The sequence below is a fragment of the Canis lupus genome, chromosome 2, assembly GCF_048164855.1.
Source record: "Canis lupus baileyi chromosome 2, mCanLup2.hap1, whole genome shotgun sequence".
Classification (NCBI taxonomy): domain Eukaryota; kingdom Metazoa; phylum Chordata; class Mammalia; order Carnivora; family Canidae; genus Canis; species Canis lupus.
Genome location: NC_132839.1, coordinates 73,965,540 through 73,989,054, shown reverse-complemented (window position 1 = coordinate 73,989,054; position 23,515 = coordinate 73,965,540). Strand labels below are relative to the sequence as shown.

Below are 23,515 nucleotides of genomic sequence, written 5' to 3'. Positions count from 1 at the left end.
TGATAAATGAAACCAAAGAGCAGACTGTATGTTTTATCAGCTGCTTGATACACTTTCTTTGTAGGAAAATCTATATGGAAAGCCATATAGTTATAATCAGAAAGTTTTCTGGTAAACAGGAATTTGGAGCAAGAAGACTTAGATATATAATTGTAAGGCCAGGATTATCAAATTATGATAACTGAACACAACCATTTCAATGGTGAGAACAGACTTGCTAAGGCAGGGTGGCTTTTTCTCTACTGATATTTTCTTTTATGTGGATGGAGTTAGGATGGTATAACTCTGAGCTGCTCACTATCCCTTTCCCCACCCAGAGAAGGGAGAGTGACATCTAATTGGTAGATTTGGGAATAATAACCTAGGCATCTTGCCTCATTTCCTCTCTTTTCCTTGAGTAAGGCTGCTCTCAGAGAGCACATACTTTTCTCAGGATTTAAGACTTACTTGGTTCAGTGTGATGCCCAGGGCCAACTTCTCCATTAGACATGATGCGACCAATGTCGAGGATCTAGCATACTTTCAGGTCCCTAAAATGTTTCATTTTAATTTAAAATCAGAAGGAAAAGAAAAGAACTTGTAGGTCAAAGAAAATGTTTAAAAATATAATATTAGGGGATCCCTGGGTGGCTTAGCAGTTTAGCACCTGCTTCGGCCCAGGGCATTATCCTGGAGACCCTGGATCGAGTCCCACTTCAGGCTCCCTGCATGGACCCTGTTTCTCCCTCTGCCTGTTTCTCTCTTTGCCTCTCTCTCTCTCTCTCTCTGTGTGTCTCTCATGAATAAATAAATAAAAATCTTTAAAAAATAAAAATAAATAAAATATAATATTAATATATTTTTGTTTATATCAGTGTCATAAAGTGTAATTAAAATTTTTTTCAATGAAGGAGGTACCCATAAAGGCAGAAGAGCCACTGGCCCCATGCAAGACACAATGTGGCTTTGTGCTTGCCTGTGGAACAGGGTAGGGAAGTCCAATTCAGAACTTCAGGTGACAGGACAGTTTGGTTCTCATGAGCTACATCCTCCAGTTAGCCCTTATCAGCTCAAGGTGATATTTGACCCATCATTTACCTTACACTTGCCCTTTACTCTCAGTCTGGATAGAAAAGAGGGCTATTCTCTAGACCCCTCAAAACCCCAACATAAATCACAGGAATTTACCGAATTGAACTGAAAAAGACTGGAGAATTTGTGTAGTAAGCAGCACTACCCTGACCCATACAAGTCAGTCTTTGCAAAAATACTCTTATTGAACCTCCCTCTTTTATGCCCCAGGCAGATCAAATCCTTCTACATCCTGGAATTAGCCAAAAGAAAAATGAAGAAATGTATTGACGTGATCCTACAAATGATGACCGATTTCTGCTTTGGAACAGGTTTTTAAATTTTCATTTTATTTATTTGACAGAAAGAGAGAGAGAAAGCACAAGCAGGGGGGCAGTAGGCAGAGGGAGAAGCAGGCTCCTCCTGGAGCAGAGAGCCTGTCATGGGGCCAGATCCCAGGACCCTGGGATCATGACCCAAGCTAAAGGCAGACACCCAACCAAATGAACCAGGCAGGCGCCCTGGAACAGGTTTTTTGTTCTTGATGTTGTTCTTAAGTTTTTTTGTTTTTTTTTTTTAAGATTTTATTTATCCAAAAAAAAATTTTTTTTTTATTTATCCATCCATGAGAGACACACAGAGAGAGAGGCAGAGACACGGGGAGAGGGAGAAGCCGGCTCCCAGTGGGGACCCCAATGCAGCACTTGATCTTAGGACCCTTGGATCACGAACTGAGCCAAAGGCAGACACTCAACCATTGAGCCACCCAGGGGCCCTGTTCTTAAGTTTTTATTTTAATTTGAATTAGTTAACATACACATAACATGTATGTTTCTCTGACTTATTTCGTTCAGCATTATACTATCCAGCTCTATCCATGTCATTGCGAATATATAGTCACTTGGGCTGTTTCCATATCTTGGCTATTGTAAACAATGCTGCAGTAAACAGGGGTGCGTGAATCCCTTTGAATTAGTGTTCTTGTATTCTTTGGGTAAATACCCAGGAGTGAGATTGCTAGATCATAAAGTATTTTTATTTTTAACTTTTTGTGGAACCTCCATACTGTTTTCCTCAGTGGCTGCACCAGTTTGCATTTGTATCAACAGTGCACGAGTATTTCTTTCTCTTTACATCCTTGCCAACACCCATTGTTTCTTGTATTGTTGATTTTAGCCATTCTGACAGGTGTGAGGTGATCTCATTGTAATTTTGATTTGCATTTCTTTGATGATAAGTGATGATGAACATCTTTCCATGTGTCTGTTCGCCATCTGGATGTCTTCTTTAAAGAAATGTCTGGGAGGGATCCCTGGGTGGCGCAGCGGTTTAGTGCCTGCCTTTGGCCCAGGGCGCGATCCTGGAGACCCGGGATCGAATCCCACGTCGGGCTCCCGGTGCATGGAGCCTGCTTCTCCCTCTGCCTATGTCTCTCTCTCTCTCTCTCTGTGACTATCATAAATAAATAAATTAATTAAAAAAAAATGTCTGGAAACACCTACTTGGCTCAGTAGTGGGACGCCTGGCTGGCTCAGCAGTTGAATGTCTGCCTTTGGCTCAGGTCGTGATCCTGGAATCTGGGATCGAGTCTCGCATTGGGCTCCCCATGGGGAGCCTGCTTCTCCCTCTGCCTATGTCTCTGCCTTTCTCTCTTGTGTCTATCATGAATGAATAAATAAAATCTTAAAAAAAAAAAAAGAAATGTCTATCCACGTTTTCTGCCCAATTGGTTAATTGGATTATTTGTTTTTTGGGTGTTGAGTTTTAAAAGTTGTTTATATATTTTGTATACTAGCCCTTTATCAGATACGTCATTTGCAAATATCCTCTCCCATTCTGTGGGTTGCTTTTTTGTTTTGTTGACTGCCTCCTTCACTGTGTAGCTTTTTATTTTGATGTAATCCTAATAGTTTATTTTTGCTTTTGTTTCCCTTATCTCAAGAGACATATCTTGAAATAAGTTGCTATGGCTGATGTCAACGAAGTTACTGCCTGTGTTCTTTTCCAGGATTTTTATGGTTTCAGGTTTCATATTTAGGTTCTTAATCCATTTCTGAATTTATTTTTGTGTCTGGTGAAAGAAAATGGTCTAGTTTCATTCTTTGCCATGTTAGTGTCCAGTATTCTCAATACCATTTGTTGAAGAGACTGCATTTTTCTCATTGGCTATTTCTTCCTGCTTTCTCAAAGATTAATTGACCATATAATTATGGGTTTATTTCTGGATTTTCTATTCTGTTTCATTCATCTATGTGTCTATTTTTATGCCAGTACCATACTGCTTTGATTACTACAACTTTCTAATATGACTTAAAGTCCAGAATAATTATGCCTCCAGCTTTTCTTTTCTTTTTCAAGATTGCTTTGGCTATTCAGAGGCTGTTGTGATTCCATTCAGATTTTAGGATTGTTTGTTCTAGTTCTGTGAAAAATGCTGTTGATATTTTGATAGGGATTTTGGAAATATGGGCTTCTAAACAGGTGTAGGGTTTGCATTTTTACTTCTGCTATGTCACTAATGTATGAGCTCCATAAAGGTAATTAATTGCTCCTAGCCTCAATCATAGAGCAGGAACAAAGATGTTCACTTTAGAGAACCACTGTAAGAATTACATTGTAACAATATGGATGAAAATATCTAAGTAAATGCTTGATACATATCAGAGGCTTAATAAATACTAGTTTACTCTCTAACTGAACTAAAAGGATTATAGATGTTTTCTAACTCATTTTTGTTCATTTGTAAGTAATAATGCTTTAATTCTATCATCAGTCAATTTTTAAATTGAAGTTAGCTAAAAACTTCAATCATTTTGAGAATCACAATTGTAATTGGCTTAAAGCTAAAACTCAAAGAAATGTATAAGGGTGTTTTTTGTTTAAAGATTTTATTTATTGGGATCCCTGGGTGGCTCAGCGGTTTAGCGCCTGCCTTAGGCCCAGGGCCTGATCCTGGAGTCCCAGGATCCAGTCCCATGTCAGGCTCCCTGCATGGAGCCTGCTTCTCCCTCTGCCTGCTTGTGTCTTTGCCTCTCTCTCTCTCTCTCTTTAAAGAAAAAAAAAGATTTTATTTATTTGTTTGTTTGTTTATTTATTTTAGAGAGAGAGAGGACATGCAAAGGAAGGCAGAGACTGGGGGAGAATTAAAGGGGGAGAGAATCTGAAGTAGACTCCCCGCTGAACACAGAGCCCAGCAAAGGACTGAATCCCTCAACCATGAGATCATGACCTGAGTTGGAACCAAGAGTCAGATGCTAAATAACTGAGCCACCCAGGTACAAATGTTGGTAGGAATGCAAGCTGGTGCAGCCACTCTGGAGGTTCCTCAAAAAGTTGAAAATAGAGCTACCCTATGACCCAGCAATTGCACTATTGGGTATATACTCCAAAGATACAAATGTAGTGATCCGAAGGGACACCTGAACCCCATTTATAGTGGCAATGCCTACAAGAGCCAAACGATGGAAAGATGTCCATTAACAGAAAAATGGATAAAGAAGATGTGGTATATATTTATAATGGAATGTTACTCAGCCACCAAAAACATGAAATTGTGTGCCATTTGCAAAGACGTGGATGGAACTAGAGGATATTATGCTAAGCGAAATAAGTCAACTAGAGAAATACAATTATCACATAATTTCATTCATATGTGGAATTTAATAAACAAAACAGGGGATCATAGGAGAGGAAAGGAAAAAATAAAGACAAAATCAGAGAGGGGGACAAACCATAAGAGTCTCTTAATCATAGGAAACAAACTGAAGTCACTGGAGTGGGGGATGGAGGACAGGGTAACTGGGTGATGAACTTTAAGGAGTTCATGTGATACAATGAGCACTGGGTGTTATATACGACTAATGAATCACTGACCTCTACCTCTGAAACCAATAATACATTATATGTTAATTAACTGAATTTAAAAAAATTTTTAAAAAGCCAATATTATTTTCCATTTCACCTTCCTACTCCCCTTAGAAAAAATGACAATGAGCTTTTATGTATATCTTATCTCAGAAAAATTGCCACAATTTCCTTGACGAGGACTGTGTCTTTCACTTTTACATTATCCCTAAATTCTCAAGAAATATTGGTTGAAAAAAGAAGAGCTCCTGATATTTATTTAATGTAATTTAATTTTTCAATGGTATTTCAATGATACAAATAAATTGTGCTCTTCTACCCCTTAGTGTATATATAACATTATTCTGACTTTACAGCAGACATAATTTGATCATCTTGTTTAAATTCACTTTATATAAAAGATGTATGGGGCACCTGGGTGGTTCAGTTGGTTGAGTGTCTGGCTTCAGTTCAGGTCATGATCCCAGGGTTCTGAGATGGAGGACAACTCCCCATCAGGTTTCTTGCTCAGTGGGGAATCTGCTTTTTCTGCCTCCCTTTGCACCTCCCCAGGCTCCTGCTCTCTTATGTGCACGTGCTCTCTCTCTCTTTCTCAAAAAAAAAAAAAAAAAAAAAAAAAAAGGCATATAAACACAAATTAAGCTTCTATACTGCAATCCTTGGAATGTACATTACAATATCAGGCTCATACAAAATATATTTAACTTTGTTTTTAGGCTGCTTTAACTCTGGGAGCTGCTTTACAAATACCATTCTGGACCTTCTAGGAATTTCCCAGGTATTTCCTATTTTTTCAATACTGGGAAGGATGATATAAAATAAATAGTACTATCCATAGATTTGAAAACATGGAAAAAGAAATGGATACCACCTCCAGAAAGATTTAGCCTCAAAGTGTTAATTAGTCCTGGGTCTTAGAAATTTATATTTGAATATGCTCAAATAATTGCACTAGGATTGGTGCTCTTCTTGCTCTATTCCCTAATACTTTTCCTTTCAAAATACAAATCAGCTTTAACCAAACCAACAAACATGTCCTACAATCCTCAAACTCCATCCTAATTAGCAATATTCAAGAATTTGTCTTTCAGAAATGCCATCACCAAACATTCACTGAGAAGTCTCAGCTTTCAGGCAGGATCAGAGAGGTAGGTCTATTAGGTGGAATGTGCTACTTGGCCCCAGGCCCAGTTTATATTTTCCATCAGCAAGCACTACTTTTGCTTAGGGCGAATATCTTTTAGAATGTCTGTTGAGCTTGCCCTCTGTCAATCTGAAAGAGGTGAATTTTTGTATGTGTGTCTCTTCCTTTTTAAAAATTTTTAAATAGTATAATCAAATTTTGAGACCCGAAATGGATTTCATTATATAAAGAACGTCACGTTTCATTTTGACATGCATTTACAAAAAAACCCTACTAAATAGTTAAACTCTGTTGGACACCATTATTAGAAAACACTTCAAGTTAACTTAGGCCCCACAAGAGGAGGTTTATTATAAATCTATATAACCTAGGGGGGGATCCCTGGGTGGCGCACCGGTTTGGCGCCTGCCTTTGGCCCAGGGCGCGATCCTGGAGAGCCGGGATCGAATCCCACGTCGGGCTCCCGGTGCATGGAGCCTGCTTCTCCCTCTGTCTGTGTCTCTGCCCCCTCCCCCTTGACTATCATAAATCAATTAAAAAAAAAAAAAATATATATATGTAACCTAGAGGGATCCCTGGGTGGCGCACCGGTTTGACGCCTGCCTTTGGTCCCTGCCTTTGGCCCAGGGCGCAATCCTGGAGACCCGGGATCGAATCCCACGTCGGGCTCCCGGTGCATGGAGCCTGCTTCTCCCTCTGCCTATGTCTCTGCCTCTCTCTCTCTGTGTGTGTGACTATCATAAATAAATTAAAAAACAAAAAACAAAACTATATAACCTAGGCCCAAAAAGGAATGTTTTAAGGAAACCAAGGAGAGGCTTGATGTAGCTCACCCTAAGAAAGACTACAACCAAATCGTTGAGAGCCCAGATACTGTTTTCTTCCCATCCCTGCTTTGTCTGCTTCATTCTTTCTGAGACAGATTCCTTTGCCCCCCAGTCTTCTTGCAGAATATATTTGCCATCCAACCCCTGAGTTAACCCTGTATCGGCTTAGTTGCACAAAGAAACTCAATCTTTCTAGAATATTTTATTCTTCCTTAAATGATATTTTTTAAAAACAGTAAATAGATTCTTTCGGTTCAAAAAGGTACAGTGAAAAGTCTTTCCAGCCTTTTCCCTCTAGCTCCCTATTCTGTTTCTCCAAGGCAACCAATGGTACGTTTGTTCCAGCTCCTTCCAGACCTATTTTATGTATATATGATTAAATACATTTATCTATGTGTCTATCTGTTTAGGTATTTTTTTCCCCACTAATGGCAGTATAATATATACACATTTTTACCAAGCAATTTATTCTGGAAACTGTACAGTGTCAGCATTCAGAGAATGCCATAGGATTTGATGTTGTAATGTAATATTTTTCAGCAGTTCCCTATTGATCAACATCTAGGTTTTTCCCAATTTTTTTTGCTATTACAAATAATGCTGCAGTAAAAACTGGAACACACACACACATTTAAGAGTAATCTTTCTTTTTCTGTGAGCAATCTTTTATGCTTTGTCTATTTTTTTCTATTGGATTATTGATCTTTCTCTTACTGATTTCTAGATATTAATATATTAGAGAAATCAGTGATTTGTCTTCAATATGAATTGCATTTTTTTCTTGTATATCATTTGATTTTACTAATGATGCTTTTTTGTCTTTGTTCTAATTCTAAAATTTCCCAGGGAGGCCTAATTGGATAAAGACACTCACTCTTGATTAATTCACTATGGCTGGGGAGGTGGAGTCATTTTTTTTTTTTTTTTTTAATCCTGGAGTATGCTTTTTGAAATGGGGGTAAGAAAACTAAAGCGGAAATTGTGAGTGACGAAGATACCCTAAAAGGAGTCTACTACATTTCAATGTGTATAGAACCTTTTCGAGTTACTGGGGCTATGTCTTCTTGCTTTGGGGAAGACAACTCTCAGCTTAGTGAAGTTACATGATCCATAAAGTCTACTGGGTAATATACAAATTGCTGTGGGCATAGAGAAAGGAGCAGTTCATTATGTTTGGAGTATCTCGGAGAAACTTTATGGGAGAAAAGGAATTTGAGCCAGATTTTTTTTTTTTTTAAGATTTTATTTACTTATTCATGAGAGATAGAGAGAGGCAGAGACACAGGCAGAGGGAGAAGCAGGCTCCCTGCAAGGAACCTGATGTGGGACTCGATCCCAGGACCCCAGAGTTCACCACCTGAGCCAAAGGCAGACACTTACCACTGAACCACCCAATTGCCCCTTGAGCTGGATTTTGTAAAGACAGAAGTAAATGAAAATGAATGATTGTTAGCCAAGGATTCAACATCATGGAAAGCAGGTTATATTGGGAAATATATGATTGTCACAAATGCAAGAGTAATGTGATTGTCAGAAAGACTTCAACAGGGATGGTTATAGGATGTAATGGTTCCTTAGTGGTGAATGATATGGAATCTCAGCAGTTAAAAAAAGCTGGAGCTACCACAACATGCTTCTGGACTGAAGTGTGGCTTACTGTAAAAAATCCCCCACAAAGACAGAACTGTGGCTGCTATCATTATCCACCAGATTCTCCCAGGCATGAGAAAGCTAACCTTGCCATTCTGTAGTTCTAGTTCTCTGTGGGTTTTTTTGTTTTTGTGTGTGTGTGCTTAATACTCTCTTTGCCAATCCCATCTCCACCCTTCCCTGTCAACTTTGGAGACTGCCTCATGCCTGCCTACTCACTTACGGAGAAACTGGGTAAAACAAAGATAAATTTCTCAAGAGCATTCCTCAGGGTTTCGAGGCTTGAGGTCTATTTGAAGTCCATTTCTGTAGGATTAGTGGCAGATTTGGACGCATGGGCTGAGAGGCTGGGATTTTATCTTCAAACATATAAAGGAGTGTTTCTTACCAAAGCATGATATGAAATTTTATGCCCTGGGATACTCTCTATGGATAAAGATTTTTGGTCAAGTAAGTTTGGAAATATACATATTTCCTCTCTTTTATAATGTACAATATCATAGTAAAAACTCCGAGAATTTTTTTTTAAAGATCTTACTTATTTATTCATGAGAGACACAGAGAGTCAGAGACACAGGCAGAGGGAGAAGCAGGCTCCCGGCAGGAAGCCTGTAGTGGGACTCGATCCTAGGACACTGGGATCATGCCCTCAAGCCTAAGGCAGATGCTCAACCGCTGAGTCAGACCCTTTACCAGCTTATCCTAAAAACTCTGCGATGGACAAACTGCGATGAGAAGCCTTCCAGTTTATTTTTTTATTTTTATTTTTTTTAAATTTTATTTATTTATGATAGGCACACAGTGAGAGAGAGAGGCAGAGACATAGGCAGAGGGAGAAGCAGGCTTCATGCACCAGGAGCCTGACGTGGGATTCGATCCTGGGTCTCCAGGATCGCGCCCTGGGCCAAAGGCAGGCGCTAAACCGCTGCGCCACCCAGGGATCCCAGCCTTCCAGTTTAAAAGAAGAAGCCTTCCAGTTTAAAAGAAATGTAAAATTTATTTACCCTCATTTACATATTTTCTTATTTCTTAAAATTTTGAGTAAAGCTAAAATAAATAGTGGGGGGCGGTGAAGTTTATGAGACACAGTCAGATTTGGGTTTTCATGAAGTTTTCACTCAGCCTGCAGTGCCATCATTCTCCTTATTTTTTCTAGTTTCAGTTTATTTTTGTTTTTTATTTGCTTGCTTATTTTTTGTTATGTTGTTTGGTTTCTCAGTACTGGGTTGACTTTTTTTCTCCTCATTCTGCCCCCCACCCAGCTTTACTGAGGTACACTTGATAAAATGATATATACTCATGTATGCACAATGTGATTTAACATATATTGTGAAATGATTAACACATCCATCACCTCAAATGGTTACTTTGTGAGTGCGTGTGTGCGTGTGTGTATGTGTGTGTGTGTGTAGAATACTTAAGATCTATTCTCTTAGCACATTTAAATTCTCAAAAGTTATCTCCTCTTGGTGGATGTTTTTAATATTCTATTCCTTCCCTCAAGATATTTGTTTCCACGTTAAAAAATTTTCTCATTAAAATTTTTTTAAGCATAACTTTATGCCTTTTATAGACAATTATACAAAAAATAATTTTTCTTCATGATTGAGTCCACTAATATCTGCAAGTAATAATAACTACCATCTATTGAGTCTTTACTTTTACATGGTTTCATTATTTCAATTAGAAAGTGAATATAATAAATGCATTTGAGAGATGAAAGAACTGAATTTTAGAAAGGCTTTAAGTAATTTTCCCAAAGTCACAGAGCTTGCAGCTCTTGTTGAGCTTGGTAAAGCAATCCTGTATAAAGATAAGCCCATCGATATTTTATTTACTTTAGATAACAGCAATATTATTACCCACTATCCAGTTTCCACCAAATTTAAAGTTGAAAAACCTAGGAGTCCAGCATACGTCGGTCCTACTTTCTTTTAGTCAAGTTCTTGCAACAATGCTATTCAAGAGGCGCCTAGGTGGATAAGCTGGTTAAGGGTCTGACTCTTGACAGGTCTTGATCTCCAGTCCTGATCTCTGGGTTGTGAGTTTGGGCCTAGTGTTGGGCTCCACGCAGGGTGTGGAGCTTGAGCTTACAACAACTGCAACAAAACAATAACAATGCTATTCTAAGTTTAATTGGGAATGAAAACAAGTATTTATCAGCTATTATGTAGAGGAAGAAAAAAATCCTGAGACAGATTTTCTTTGATTTGCCATATGCTCCGTTATAGAATAATGCTCACTCATTCTTTCATTCAGCAAATACCCGTGGAGTGTTTATTTTGTACAAGGCTCTGAGTTTGGCAGTGAGGAATAAAAAATTGAATGGGAGATGGAAACTATCCTTAGAATTGATGAACTACTTGGGGAAATTATAAATATGTAAATAATTATAATTAAGCAGAATGCTGAGTCAAAATCAAAGCATAGGAATGTGAAAGCATAGATTATTTTTGATTGGGAGGAAATCATACTTATGTTCTAAACATAAATATAAATATAAACAAGTAGGTTTAGTACTTAGCCACTAAATAGATTAAAGATGGCTTTAGAAAAATAAAACGTAAAAGATTTATGATGCACTGGCTATTTTATTTATAAAAATCCAAGACATTTTCTAAAACAGAAAATTTATTATTTCCTTAAAGGCCAGTCTTTCATATAAAGAAATGACAGTGTTCAACCTATTTAGAATATTAGGTGGTAGGCATTTTGTCATTCTTCAGATTCATCTGGCATTTTAGAGATTTAATATTTTAACTAATTAATTGTAATGTAACCAATTGGAAGATTACAGAGAGCCAGAGTGTGATCAGGAGTAGCAATTTAGTATTGAAAGTACATCAAGATACTCAATCACTCAAAGATTCTTAAATTTCTTCTTTGAAAAGATAGATGATCTTGAATGAGAATGAGCACGAAAAACAATCTATTTATCCAATGTCTTAACCGAAGGCTGATGTCTCACCCTTTGAAAGATGTGTTGTGCTTCTCCTATTGGTCTAGAATTTAAACCAATAAGGAAGGAGAACATTTTTATAAATATTCACAAAGGAAGGCTGGCATTGTGAATGTTGAGTAAAAATTGCTTTGTTCTTCATTTGAGTCTGACTTTCAGAATTTTGTAATGTCGATGTTTTCCTTTTATTAGTGTAGTAAGCATTCGTTTTTTAAAAATTCAGGCTGGGTGATGTCTTGGCTTGAAATATGTTTTCCAATGTTAAGACACTTTGTTATTGTTCAGATAAGACGTGATGAATCTTTAACAATGTTCAAAGAAAATCAAGAATTTAGATGTTTTTATGATCATGAACATATTTCATACGAACAAAATTAATACTAATTTGCTAGATTTGTTTGAAGTTCATAATTACTAGGGTTCTTTCATTTCTGAGTGGCATGTATCACTGCTATTAGTCTCTTTTAATCGCTGTTAATTAACATTAACAGGCAGAGTTAATGTTAGGTTCTCGGCAATAGCTATTTGTATCTTGAGTTTCTGGGTACTTTATTAAAATTTTTGCTGTCTTGAAATTTAATAAAAGCATTAATAAAGGTTTTTATATTGTGATTTCTTTATGGAGACCAATAATACAATAAATCATACAATTTATATTTTTGTGTCTAGTTGGTTTCATTAGAAAATCTACCATCCTGAGGCTCTCTGCTTAAGTATTTCTGATTCTAAAAAAAAAAAAAGCAACAACAACAACAACAAAACCCCAAAAACAAACCACTAGAATGTTTTCATTGAATGTGAGTAGGTATTCCAGTTAGACCCAGATGAAGATAAAAATCCACTTGAACTTTCTCCAAATTTCCACTTAGTTTAAAGCAATTACTACAACATTGACTGTCTCTTCGACGCAGAGGAATACTTGGTCAGGAGGCTATTTTGCTTCTCTGAAAAACAAGGAAGATGGAATGAAAAGTCATCGCAAGGGGAGTCGGTCAGAGGGAGAAAAAAGCGGATCAGCAAAACCACCAGCACCAGAAAGCAAGGGTGAAAAAAATTCGGGTAGCTGCAAACACTGATTTCATGTCAGAACACAGAAAAAAACAAACAAAAAACAAAACAAAGAAAGCAGAGTTTAGGAGGAGAAATGGAGCAGGCGTAGGAGACGGGCTCCTAGCACAGGGATCGCAGCGGGGGAAGAACACCTCGTTGCTTTTCCTCGGCGTCTCACAACCCAAGCTCTCCCTGGAGGGCAAAGGGCGGTGCGTGCAGTTTTGCATTGCAAACAAGTCCACGTCTCGGTGCTGCCGCCACCTCGTTCCGACCGCCGTCGGCGGCGCGGGTCGGGGGCCCGGTTGGGAGTCCGTCCACCCCTTTGTCTCCCCGCGGCCAGGGGGCCGCGGCGCCCGGGAACCTCCGCGCTCGGCGCCGCGCGCGCAACCGCAGGGTTCGCGCGCCCGCCGCCCCCGCCGCCCCCGCGGTCCCGCCCCGCCCCCCGCCGCCCCCGCGGCCCGCACGCCCCGCCCCCCGCCGCCCCCGCGGCCCGCACGCCCCGCCCCCCGCCGCCCCGCACGCCCTCGCCGCCCCCGCCCGCCCCTCGGCCCGGCGTCCGCAGCCCAGTTAGGCCCGGCTGAGGCGCTCCCGCTCGCCGCGCGCCCTCCCGACTCGCCGCCGGGACCCGCGCGCAGGCGGCCTCCCCCGCCGCGACTAGTACCGAGTACGACCTTGTGTTTCTGTTTTTGGTTTTCTGGTTCGCGAGCGTGTAGAGGGCCGGAAGCAGCTGCGCTTTCCCGCGCCCTTTACTTCGGCAAATACTTGGGGCCCCTCCCGGATCACGTCCACGGGCTCAGAGCAGCTGCCCCCCCGCCCCCCCAGCCGGACACGTCGAAACGGGCTTGCTCCTCCCAGGGGCCGCCCCGCCACGGAAGGGGAAGCGCGGGAGTTCGGGCGAGCTCTTCAGGGTTACGGGGGGCGCCGGGGGGCGGAGGGAGCACCGGGAGCGCCCGCGGGCCCGGTCGGGTCCCGGAGACACCCCGCGGGGCGGGCCACGCGCCATGGCGGAGCTCGGGGATGAACCGGAGGTCGCGGCGGAGGGCGGCGAGCCAGCCGCGCGACGTGGCAGCCATTTCCTACTCCCCGAGACCCCTCCCCATTCGGCCGCCCCCCGCCCCCCCGCGGCTGGCTGCTGCCAGGCTGCTCTTCCCGGGCCGGACGGAGAGCGGCAGTGTGTCCCCGCCCGGCCGTCGCCGCGCGTCTCCCTCCCCCGCCCCCCCCCGCGCGGCCGCCGCCGCCGCCGCCGCCGCCGCCCGCCCAGCGCCGCGCCGGAGAGCGCAGTGGCGGCGGCGGGAAAGGGCTGCGGATCCGCAGCGCCGCGTCGCGCGCTCGACGACGCGGCCCCGGCCTCGACGGCCTCCCCCCGCTCCCGGAGCAGGTAAAGGCGGCGGGTGGTAGGCGGGGCGGCGGGGCCAGGACGGAAGGGACCCCGGGGCCGCGGGCCGCAGCGGAGGGCCGGAGGCAGCGGCGGGCGGCGCTGCGCCTCCAGCCCCAGCGCCCCAACGTGGGGGCCGCGGCCGCGCGGACGGGAGGGAAGTGAGGCGTCGGCGAGAGGCGGGCCCTGGCGCGCAGCCCGAGGCCGGCGGGGGCGGGGGCGGAGGCGGGGGCGGCGGCCGCTTCCCCGGGTCCCGGGTCCCGCGTCCCGCGTCCCGCGTCCCGGGCGGGCCTCCAGGCCCCAGACACACCCCTCTCGGCGCCGGGGGCTTCTCCTCGGCCGGTTCCCGCCGGCGCGCGACCTCGTGCCCCCGCGAGCGCCCTCGGCGTTTCCCAGGAGGCGCCTTCTGGGAACTTCGGGCCACCCTCCCGGGCACGTCGTCGTAGCGAAGCCGTGTATTTACTCCTTCCTTCAGTATCCAGACACAGCCTTGCACTCCACGCGTGCCGATTTGGGGGATCCTGCGGGCACGCGGCCCGGGTCGCTGTTGTTTGCGCCTCCGTGACCCTCGTGCGCACCCGCCCCTCCCCCGCCGCAACTTTGATCCTCGCCGGGACCTTCCTTGAACCCTTCCGCCCCCCGGACCCGCTCCGAGATGCCCGTTTGGAAATCCGCCTTCGCCGGGCTCGAGTGAGTCACCTGCCCGGGGGCGCCGTTCATGCCTTAGGCTCTAATGGCTAAAACCGTAAATTGCGTGTGTGGTGGTCCCCCGGGCCCCGGCCCCCGGCCCCCTGCCCCCCGCCCCCCGCCCGAGAGGGAGCTGGAGTGACAGAGTGTACATGCCAGGTCACGCCCAGTGTGGCTTTTAAAGAAGCTTCCATCGGGCAGCAGCCTGGAGAAGTAGGGATCTGGGATTTGCGGCAGGGACAGGTTTGTACACATTCTCGCCATGCAGTGGTTGTAATGTCTCCATAGCACAGTTGCGACTCGAAGGCGGGATTGGCTGGTTTTTCTACTCGACATCTTCGAGCCAATCAGGGCGCGCTGCTTGCCTGGAGACTGGTTAACTCCGAAAAGGTGGGGATTGGTGGAGCGCAGGGAAGAAAATCCTGGCTATCAACCTGGCTTGGGAGGGGGGGAGGTGTGGAGGAGAGGAAACAGGGACTGATTTGCGGATGCCTCTCTTCTCTCACTTTTTTTCTTTAATTAAAAAAAAAAAAGGTTATCTTTTCCTCCCGCACATCAGCCTTTTCGTTCCTTTTTTATTATCTCTATTGTTTTCCTCCCTCCCAAACATCCAGCTCTCTTTTGTAACTCGTTTTCACCATCTTTCATTTTTCAATGAGAGAAAGAATCCTCCTTATACGCTGCGAGATGTAAGCGTCATGTGTTTTGTGTTGTTGATAGAGTCGGCGTGGTTCAGTTTTCTAATGCTGCTCATTTTTAAAGGTCAGAGATTACATCCACGGTTTTTAGTACCGTACCTATGCTAGATAGAGCCGTTATCATTTAAGTGATGATCGTGCCAGGGTGGGGGTGGGGACCCTGGGAAGAAATGGCTGCCTTTTTTTTTATTTTTATTTTTTTTTAGACTTTTATTTATTTATGGTAGTCACACAGAGAGAGAGAGAGAGAGAGAGGGATAGAGACACAGGCAGAGGGAGAAGCAGGCTCCATGCACCGGGAGCCCGACGTGGGACTCGATCCCGGGTCTCCAGGATCGCGCCCTGGGCCAAAGGCAGGCGCTAAACCGCTGCGCCACCCAGGGATCCCCGAAATGGCTGCTTTTGTACGGGGAGGCAACAATTCATGAAAAAAAGTCTATATCAATTCAAACAAACAAACAAACAAACAAAAAAACAAAAAAGAGAAAAACAAAGCCAGTACAAAATCCCAGGGCAGAAAGAAACCCACCGTACTGATGAATGTTAGTTTGTATACCTGTTGACTTTGATAGCTTTGAGGAGAAGAGTAAAGAGGGCTCAAGTATTGGACTAAATAGAAAAAGTGGGCTTAAGTTACTACAGAAGAATGTTTTTTCTTTATTCAAGTAGGCATAGTAGCTTGTACTCCTCAGAGGCTAAATAAATATCAGTGTAGGTACATTTTGGATTATTTTATGTACCACTACACAATAAAAAACAATTCAAAACTCCAAGTAACAGTGATATGCCATTGATTTTAGGATGTATCCTTATTGCAGAATTATAAAAATGTCTTAAAATTGATGATGTATGGTATATTTTGTCACATAAACATTTTCCATCTATAATGAATAGTTCAATTTGCTTATATAAAACTATACTCGGATTTTTTTATATATATACGGAATTTAACATTACTCCATAAACCAAGGTTTATTTAATTTACTTTTTTTTTTAAGATTTATTTATTTATTCATAAGAGAGAGAGAGAGAGGCAGAGACACAGGCAGAGGGAGAAGCAGGCTCCATGCAGAGAGTCTGACATGGGACTCCCATCTGGGGGCCTCCAGGATCACCGCCTGGGCCAAAGGCAGGCACCAAACCCCTGAGCCACCCAGGGATCCCCAAATTTACTTTTAAATACCTTCCTACCCACTCTACTCAAGTTTTAAAATATGTTTAGGTAGTCAGACTGTTGGAAGAATCTCAGCCTTGTTCTACATACATTATTTCAGTAGATACATCTAGATTCAGGTTAACTAATCTGTGCTATCCAAACTCACATAGTTTTGAAAATAAAAAAAACATCTCATTAATTTCCATAAGGGAAGAAGCTAGCTAAGCCAACTAGGTTTTTAGGATTATTAGGGAAATTTGTAGCAGGAGGAACCCACATGTTGCACTTGGCTGAGCACTGGCTGTGGGTGTACCAGTTTCACTAAACATCACTAGACTGATGGTGGACACTATTTTTCTAAACATGGATTGTTCATGCCCTTTGATCATCTACTAGGTATGTTTCTCTTAAAATTTTGAGAATGGTCCAAATACATGGTTATTAGTGTCTTTTTTTCCTGAAAATATTTTTCTCTAGCTTGCTCTTCTACTTTTTGGTTACTTTTATTTGTCAGAAGTTTAAAATGTTCATACATGAATCCATCATTCTTTTCCTTTGTCATTGCTTTCATATTTCCTATTCATAATTTTATTTCAAATTAAAAAATTTCATTGTTCTACAGATGTGATTATTAGTTTTTCCTAATATTTGTAAAATTTGAATTTAGGATAAATTCAGAATTTAGGATAAATTCTAAGCATAAATTCATAATTCCAGGGTGATACCATCTAATCGTTTTTACAAATTACTGTTAAATCATCTTACCACTCTTAAAAACTTTAATCTTACATTCTTGTTTTGGAAAGCCTTTCTTTTACATATAAATTTTGAGAGGACTTTTTCTGGACTCTTGATTTTTTAAAATAGTTCCTCAGTCTTTTATAGGATTTTTGTGCTTGTACCATTTAATTTTATTGTTACTTTCATAATATGCATTAGTTTGTTTTTTAGTAGGCTCCATGCTGGGAGCTGACTAAATGTGAGGCTTGAGCTCTCAACCCTGAGATCAAGACGTGAGCTGAGATCAAGAGTCAGTTGCTTAACCAATTGAGCCATGCAGGGACCTCATCATAAAATGCATTAGTATTTAGAGAGAATTTCCCCGTTATTAAAAAAAAATTTTTTTTTTTGTATACATCCTTTATCCATTAAACTTAAGAATTAGTTTGGGAAACTGACATGAATAATATTTACTTTTTTGGTTCTGAAGCAGGGCTTTTTTTTTTTTTTTTTTTTTTTTTAAGTAAAGCCCAACACCGGGCTTGAACTCTCAAGCATGAGATCCAGACCTGTGCTGATGACAAGTCAGTTGCCTAACCAGTTGAGCCACCCAGGCGCCTTGAAGCAGGGCATCTTTTTTTATTTTTTTAAAATTTTTAAATTTTTTATTTATTCAGAGGCGGAGAGAGAGGCAGGCAGAGAGGCAGAGACACAGGCAGAGGGAGAAGCAGGCTCCATGCTGGGAGCCAGATGTGGGACTTGATCCCGGGTCTCCAGGATTACACCCCAGGCTGCAGGTGGCGCTAAACCGCTGTGCCACCCGGGCTGCCCAGGGCATCTTTTAAAAAAAAAAAATTCTGTGTTTGAATTTTATTTCTCCTGCCTGCAGTGTTTTACTGTTTCCTCTGTCCTTCTCCCCCCTAACCTTTGAACCTTTGGTATATTTCCAGTATATACTTAACTGCTATGCTGCGCTCCTTCCTCCTCCTAGTAACTGAGCTTCACTGAATCTTCCTTTTGTTTCCTGCTAACACTGGTCCCAACCTAATTACTTTAGGTTTACAGGTATTAAATAAATATTGGCATGAATAAAGGAGATATTTTACTTTTAAAAATATTTCTCTCTGTTATCTGTATTCTGGTAATTCTCTATCTTCAACCCAAAGCTCTTTTCTTGATAAATGGACTCATGTATCATCTATCTTCATGACATGTCCATTTGTACGCTCCCCACAGGTACTTCAAACTAAGCATATCCCGAACTGTAGTCATTAACAACTTTATTCTCCCACCCTCAAACCAAAAATAGAGAATAATAGGCTGTTTCTTTTCAGTCTTTCTAGGGGAAGATTAAATGAGATAATGCATGTGTGATAAGAATTCAGTAAGTAGTAGACATTGCTAATAATAACTTGGCAGAAACGTGGGCTATTTCTTGTCCTCTCTTTTTGCTTTCACATTCTCATTGATCACTGAGCCCTGTTGGATTCTTTCTTCTTAGTAGTTCTTGAATCTCTGCCTTTTCCCTGTCCCTAAGGTTACCTACCATCCTGCTCAAGGTTAGCATCCTCTCTCACGTGGATTGCTGCAATTGCCTCCTAAGTGGTTATTCTTGCCAGTCTTGCCTTCCAGTCCTCCTCCCTTACTCCCCCCATTGTAGCCAGAGAGATCTATCTGGCACATTAACTTCCCTGCTAAAAACCTTTTTTTTGTGGCTTTTCATTATTTTTGGATAAAGGCTGAACTTCTTTATTTGGCATTCAGGATCCTCCTGATCTATCTGTCTTTCTTTCTTTCTTTCTTTCTTTCTTTCTTTCTATATATATATTTTTAAAGATTTATTTATTTATGATAGAGAGAGAGAGAGGCAGAGGGAGGGAGAAGCAGGCTCCATGCCGGGAGCCTGACGTGGGACTCGATCCCGGGGCTCCAGGATCACACCCTGGGCCAAAGGCAGGTGCCAAACCACTGAGCCACCCAGGGATCCCCTGATGTGGCTTTCTATTTCTCTCTTCATCTTCATCCTCTCTTGCTTTCTCCCTTTGTCTTTAGTGTGCTCTTCATATTCAGTTACTTGGATTTCTTCTTTAAGATGTCAAGTTTGTTAAATCTAGTCCTGAGAACAGGAGCTTCTCTCTGTTTGGAATGCCTTCTCTAATTCTGTTTCCCTTCTCTTGGGATTTGTTATCTCATACTTGTCTTTCAGGTGTCAGTCAGTTTGATAGCTCTATGGGGAAGCTTTTTTTGATATCTCAAGGCTTGGTTTCATGATCATTCCATGTCTTCTGTTTGTTTCCCTAGCCAACTCTATATTATCACATTGTAGTAGTTTGCTTATCTGTTCTCTCACCATGTAGTAGTTAGGATGTAATGAAAAAGGTGAATTGACTATCTTAAAAAATGATGTGATTTGCATAGAGGGAATTTACTTATTTCGGGGTTTACCTAGTAGGGAAGGGAAGGAGACACTATATCTGATAGATGAAAGTTTTCTAAGTTAGGAAACACATACTACCTAGGCCCTTTTATAGCTTCGATGAAATCTTTACATAAAAATCTTCACATAAAATTCCTTTTTTTTTTTTTTTAAGATTTTATTTATTCATGAGAGACACAGAGAGAGAGAGAGAGAGGCAGAGACACAGGCAGAGGAGAAGCAGGCTCCATGCAGGGAGCCTGACATGGGACTCGATCCGCGGTCTCCAGGATCAGGCCCTGGGCTGAAGGCGGCACTAAACCGCTGAGCCAACTGGGCTGCCCCTACGGAAAATTTCTATATGTTCAGTTTCTCGTTAGGACTTTTTGGATTGCAAGTAATAGATACAGTTTGAAATCGCCTATAGAGGGAAAAGTTACTGGTTTAATAACCACATAACATAAATTGTATGGCTAGAGATGGCCATGAGGGCTAAGGTAGGAACTTAACCATTGTCCTTCCTATACTTAAAATCTGCATACTGGTGCCATTTCTCCTATGATGGATATACTTCACATGGTGAGACCTGGTTCCTTCTTGCATAGGCTTATCTATTTAGAGCCTTATGTCTGAGGTTTTAGTAGATTTGGCCACATGTCCATCCCTTGACCAATTTCTGTAGCCGAAGAGATGAGGTGCTCTGCTTAGTCTAGTGTAGATAATGTTACGTGCTCATTTATGTGTCAGGAGTCTGCTAGCAGACCCCTGGTGGAGTAGGGCAGATGGAGTTCTGGGCAGACACAAAGAATATTCGTTATAATTCTTAACCATTCTTCTGATTATAAATTTATTTTCCCAGGTACTTTATTGTGAGAAAGAGATATTCAATATTACATACGTGAGTATTCCAGGTACTGAAATGGAAAATCTAATATGTTAAGAAGCTAATTTGGGTTTTTGGTTTGTGCTGGAATGTAACAAATACTTATTGAAGTCTTATTTGCCAAATAACATGCTACCTGGGAGATGTGTACCGACTAGTAGTCTAAACAAGTAAATACAGAGGTGTTAAGATAGAGGTATATCTAGGATGCAGCGGGAGCTGTGTCTAAGTCAGACTTTAGGATAGTGGAAAACTCTTCTGAAGGAAAGTTAATTAAGCCAAGAAATATGAGTTGGGTGGGATGGTATAGAGGGACTTTTGGACAGAACATCTGTGAAGCACAGAGATGTGAAGTGTCCTATATTGTTTGGGAAACAAATAATTAAATACAGAAATAATAAGAGAGTTCTGAGGAGGAATAGAGAAAGAGGAAGCTAGGGGTACATAAGGGACCAGATCATAGAAGTCCTTGAGTGCTTTATCAAGGAGTTGGAACCTGATCTTGAAAGCTGTAGAGCCACTGAGGGATTTTAAGCTGGAGCTCTCAGACTTGAAGTGCCTATGTAATATCCAAGTGATTATGTCTGTCAGGCAGTTAAGTATGTTGGCGTTTTAGAGAGAATTCTTTGCTGAGTCATAGTTACAGGTATTGAAACCATGGGGTTAGATGGGCCTAGAAAAAGCTGATGGAGCAGAAAATTGGGGACAGAGTCTAGGGGAACAGTGGTATTGAAAGAATAAGCAAAAGGGAAGGAATCAATGGAGACTGAAAGGGCAGCCAGAGAAAAACCAGAGAAAAAGCTACAGGAGGAAAATTGCTTTGGATTAAGAGGTCAACAAGAAGTGGGAATTTGGAACAACAAATGTAAATTATTATTATTACTTTTTAAAAGATTTTATTGATTTATTCATGAGGGACACAGAGAGAGGGGCAGAGACACAGGCAGAGGGAGAAGCAGGCTGCATGCAGGGAGCCCGATGTGGGACTTGATCCCAGGTCTCTGGGATCATGCCCTGAGCCGAAGGGAGATGCTTAACTGCTGAGTCACCTAGGCGTCCCTAAATTATTATTTTAAAAAACTATATGCAGAGATTATTAGGAATTTGGTTAGTCTGAGTTAACCTGATGTTATCAATTCTGAGTGCATTGAGAAAATCAGATTTCTTTGTCTTTTTTTTTTAAGATTTTATTTTTAAGTAATCTCTAAACCCAGTGTGGGGTTTGAACTCACTGAGATCAAGACTGGCATGCTCTACTGACTGAGCTAGCCAGGTGGCCAGAATACCAAATTTCTAAACAGTTTTTTCAATGGAAGAATTTGAACTTTTTAGAACTAGACTTTTTAGACTTTTTAGAACTAGACTTTAGGAAGGAAAAGATGGAGACTTTTTTTGGTAGGTGATGGTTCATAGGAAAGAAGTGGTTGAGTAGGAGATGGATTAGAGTATATGTATAAATTCTAGTAGATAATAGAGTATTTTGCATGTAGTCTCAGAAGCTGTAAAGATCCAGTACATCTATTCTATCACAGGATGCAGAGTTGGTAATTGATTATGTAGTTATAACTAAATGTAGTTCACTTCTCAGGATTTCTATTTGTGATTTTCTTTCCTGTTCTATTTCTGACTCCAGTTCTCTTAGTGAACTTTTTTCCTTGCTAAACACCTCTTATTTTTTTTCCCTTTGTGGTTAAACTTAACCCTTATTTATAGCTTTATTTAAAAAATCTGTAAGCATATACCATAAAATTTACTATCTTAACCATTTTTAGATGAACAGTACAGTACTGTTAACTGTATGTACGTTGTTATTACAATAGATCTCTAGAACATTTTCCTCCTGTAGAACTGAAACTATTCCTACTGAACAACTCTGCTTTTCTCCTTTTCTGCCCATGGCAACTATCATGCTACTTGCTGTTTCTAAGAGTTTCATTACTTTAGATACTTTATATAAGTGGAATCATACAGTATTTGTATTTTTGTGACTGGCCTATTTCACTTAGCATAATGTCCTCAAAGCTTATCCATGAAGGATTTCCTTTTTTGAGGCTACATAATATTCCATCATGTTTGTTTGTATATACACCATGTTTTTTTTTGTTTTAAGATTTATTTATTTATTCATGAGAGAGACAGAGAAAGAGAGACAGAGAGAAATAGGCAGAGGGAGAAGCAGGCTCCTTGCAGGGAGCCCAATGCAGGACTCGATCCTGGATCCTGGGATCACGACCTGACCGGAAGGCAAGTGCCCAACCACTGAGCCACCCAGGCATCGCACACCATGTATCTTTATCCATTTTTCTGTTAGGGAACATTTACGTTGCATGGACATTTTTAGTTGCTTCCACTCTTGGCTATTGTGAATAATGCTGTGGTGAACATGATTGTGCAAATATTTTGTGGGGATCTTGTTTTTATTTCTTTTTGATGTATACTCCAAAGTGAGAAAAATATCATAATCATAATCTATTTTTGATTTTTGAGGAAACTCCTATATTGTTTTCCGTAGCAGCTACACATTTTATTTATTTAATTTTATTAAAAAAATTTTAATTCCAATATAGTTAACAGTGTTAAATTAGTTTCAAGTATACAATATAGTAATTCAGTCTATATATTACTCAGAGCTGCACATTTTACATTACCATTAACAATACACAAGGGTTTAAATTTCTTCCCATTATTACCAATACCTTCCCCCCCCGCCTTTTTTTTTTTGTTTTGTTTTTTGTTAGTGGCTATCCTAACAGATGTGAGGTGATATCTCATTATGGATTTTTGTTTGTTTGTTTTTAAAGATTTTATTTATTCATGAGAGAGAGAGAGAGAGGCTGAGACACAAGCAGAGGGGGAGAAGCAGGCTCCATGCAAGGACCCCAATGTGAGACTCAATCCCAGGACTCCGATCTCCAGACTCTGGATCATGCCCTCATGCCCTTAGCCAAAGGCAGCCACTCAACCGCTGAGCCACCCAGGCATCCCACCCATGTTTTCTTCTAGAGTTTTATGATTTCAGGTCTTATGTTTAGGTCT

General features: G+C 41.5%; 1 protein-coding gene across 13 annotated transcripts in view; it reads left to right on the top strand.

The window, feature by feature from the left end:
* The first annotated feature begins 13,790 nt into the window (after positions 1 to 13,790).
* N4BP2 (NEDD4 binding protein 2) overlaps positions 13,791 to 23,515 on the top strand; it is an 83,891-nt gene continuing 74,166 nt past the window's right edge. For 9 of the 13 annotated variants that reach the window (XR_012021412.1, XR_012021411.1, XM_072806918.1 and 6 more), the window contains exon 1: positions 13,791 to 13,922. The gene's annotated coding sequence lies outside the window, so the exon portion shown is untranslated. Of the gene's footprint in view, positions 13,923 to 14,155; positions 14,610 to 23,515 lie in introns of those variants that run through there. The other 4 variants (XM_072806897.1, XM_072806882.1, XM_072806866.1 and 1 more) reach the window with 2 other exon arrangements.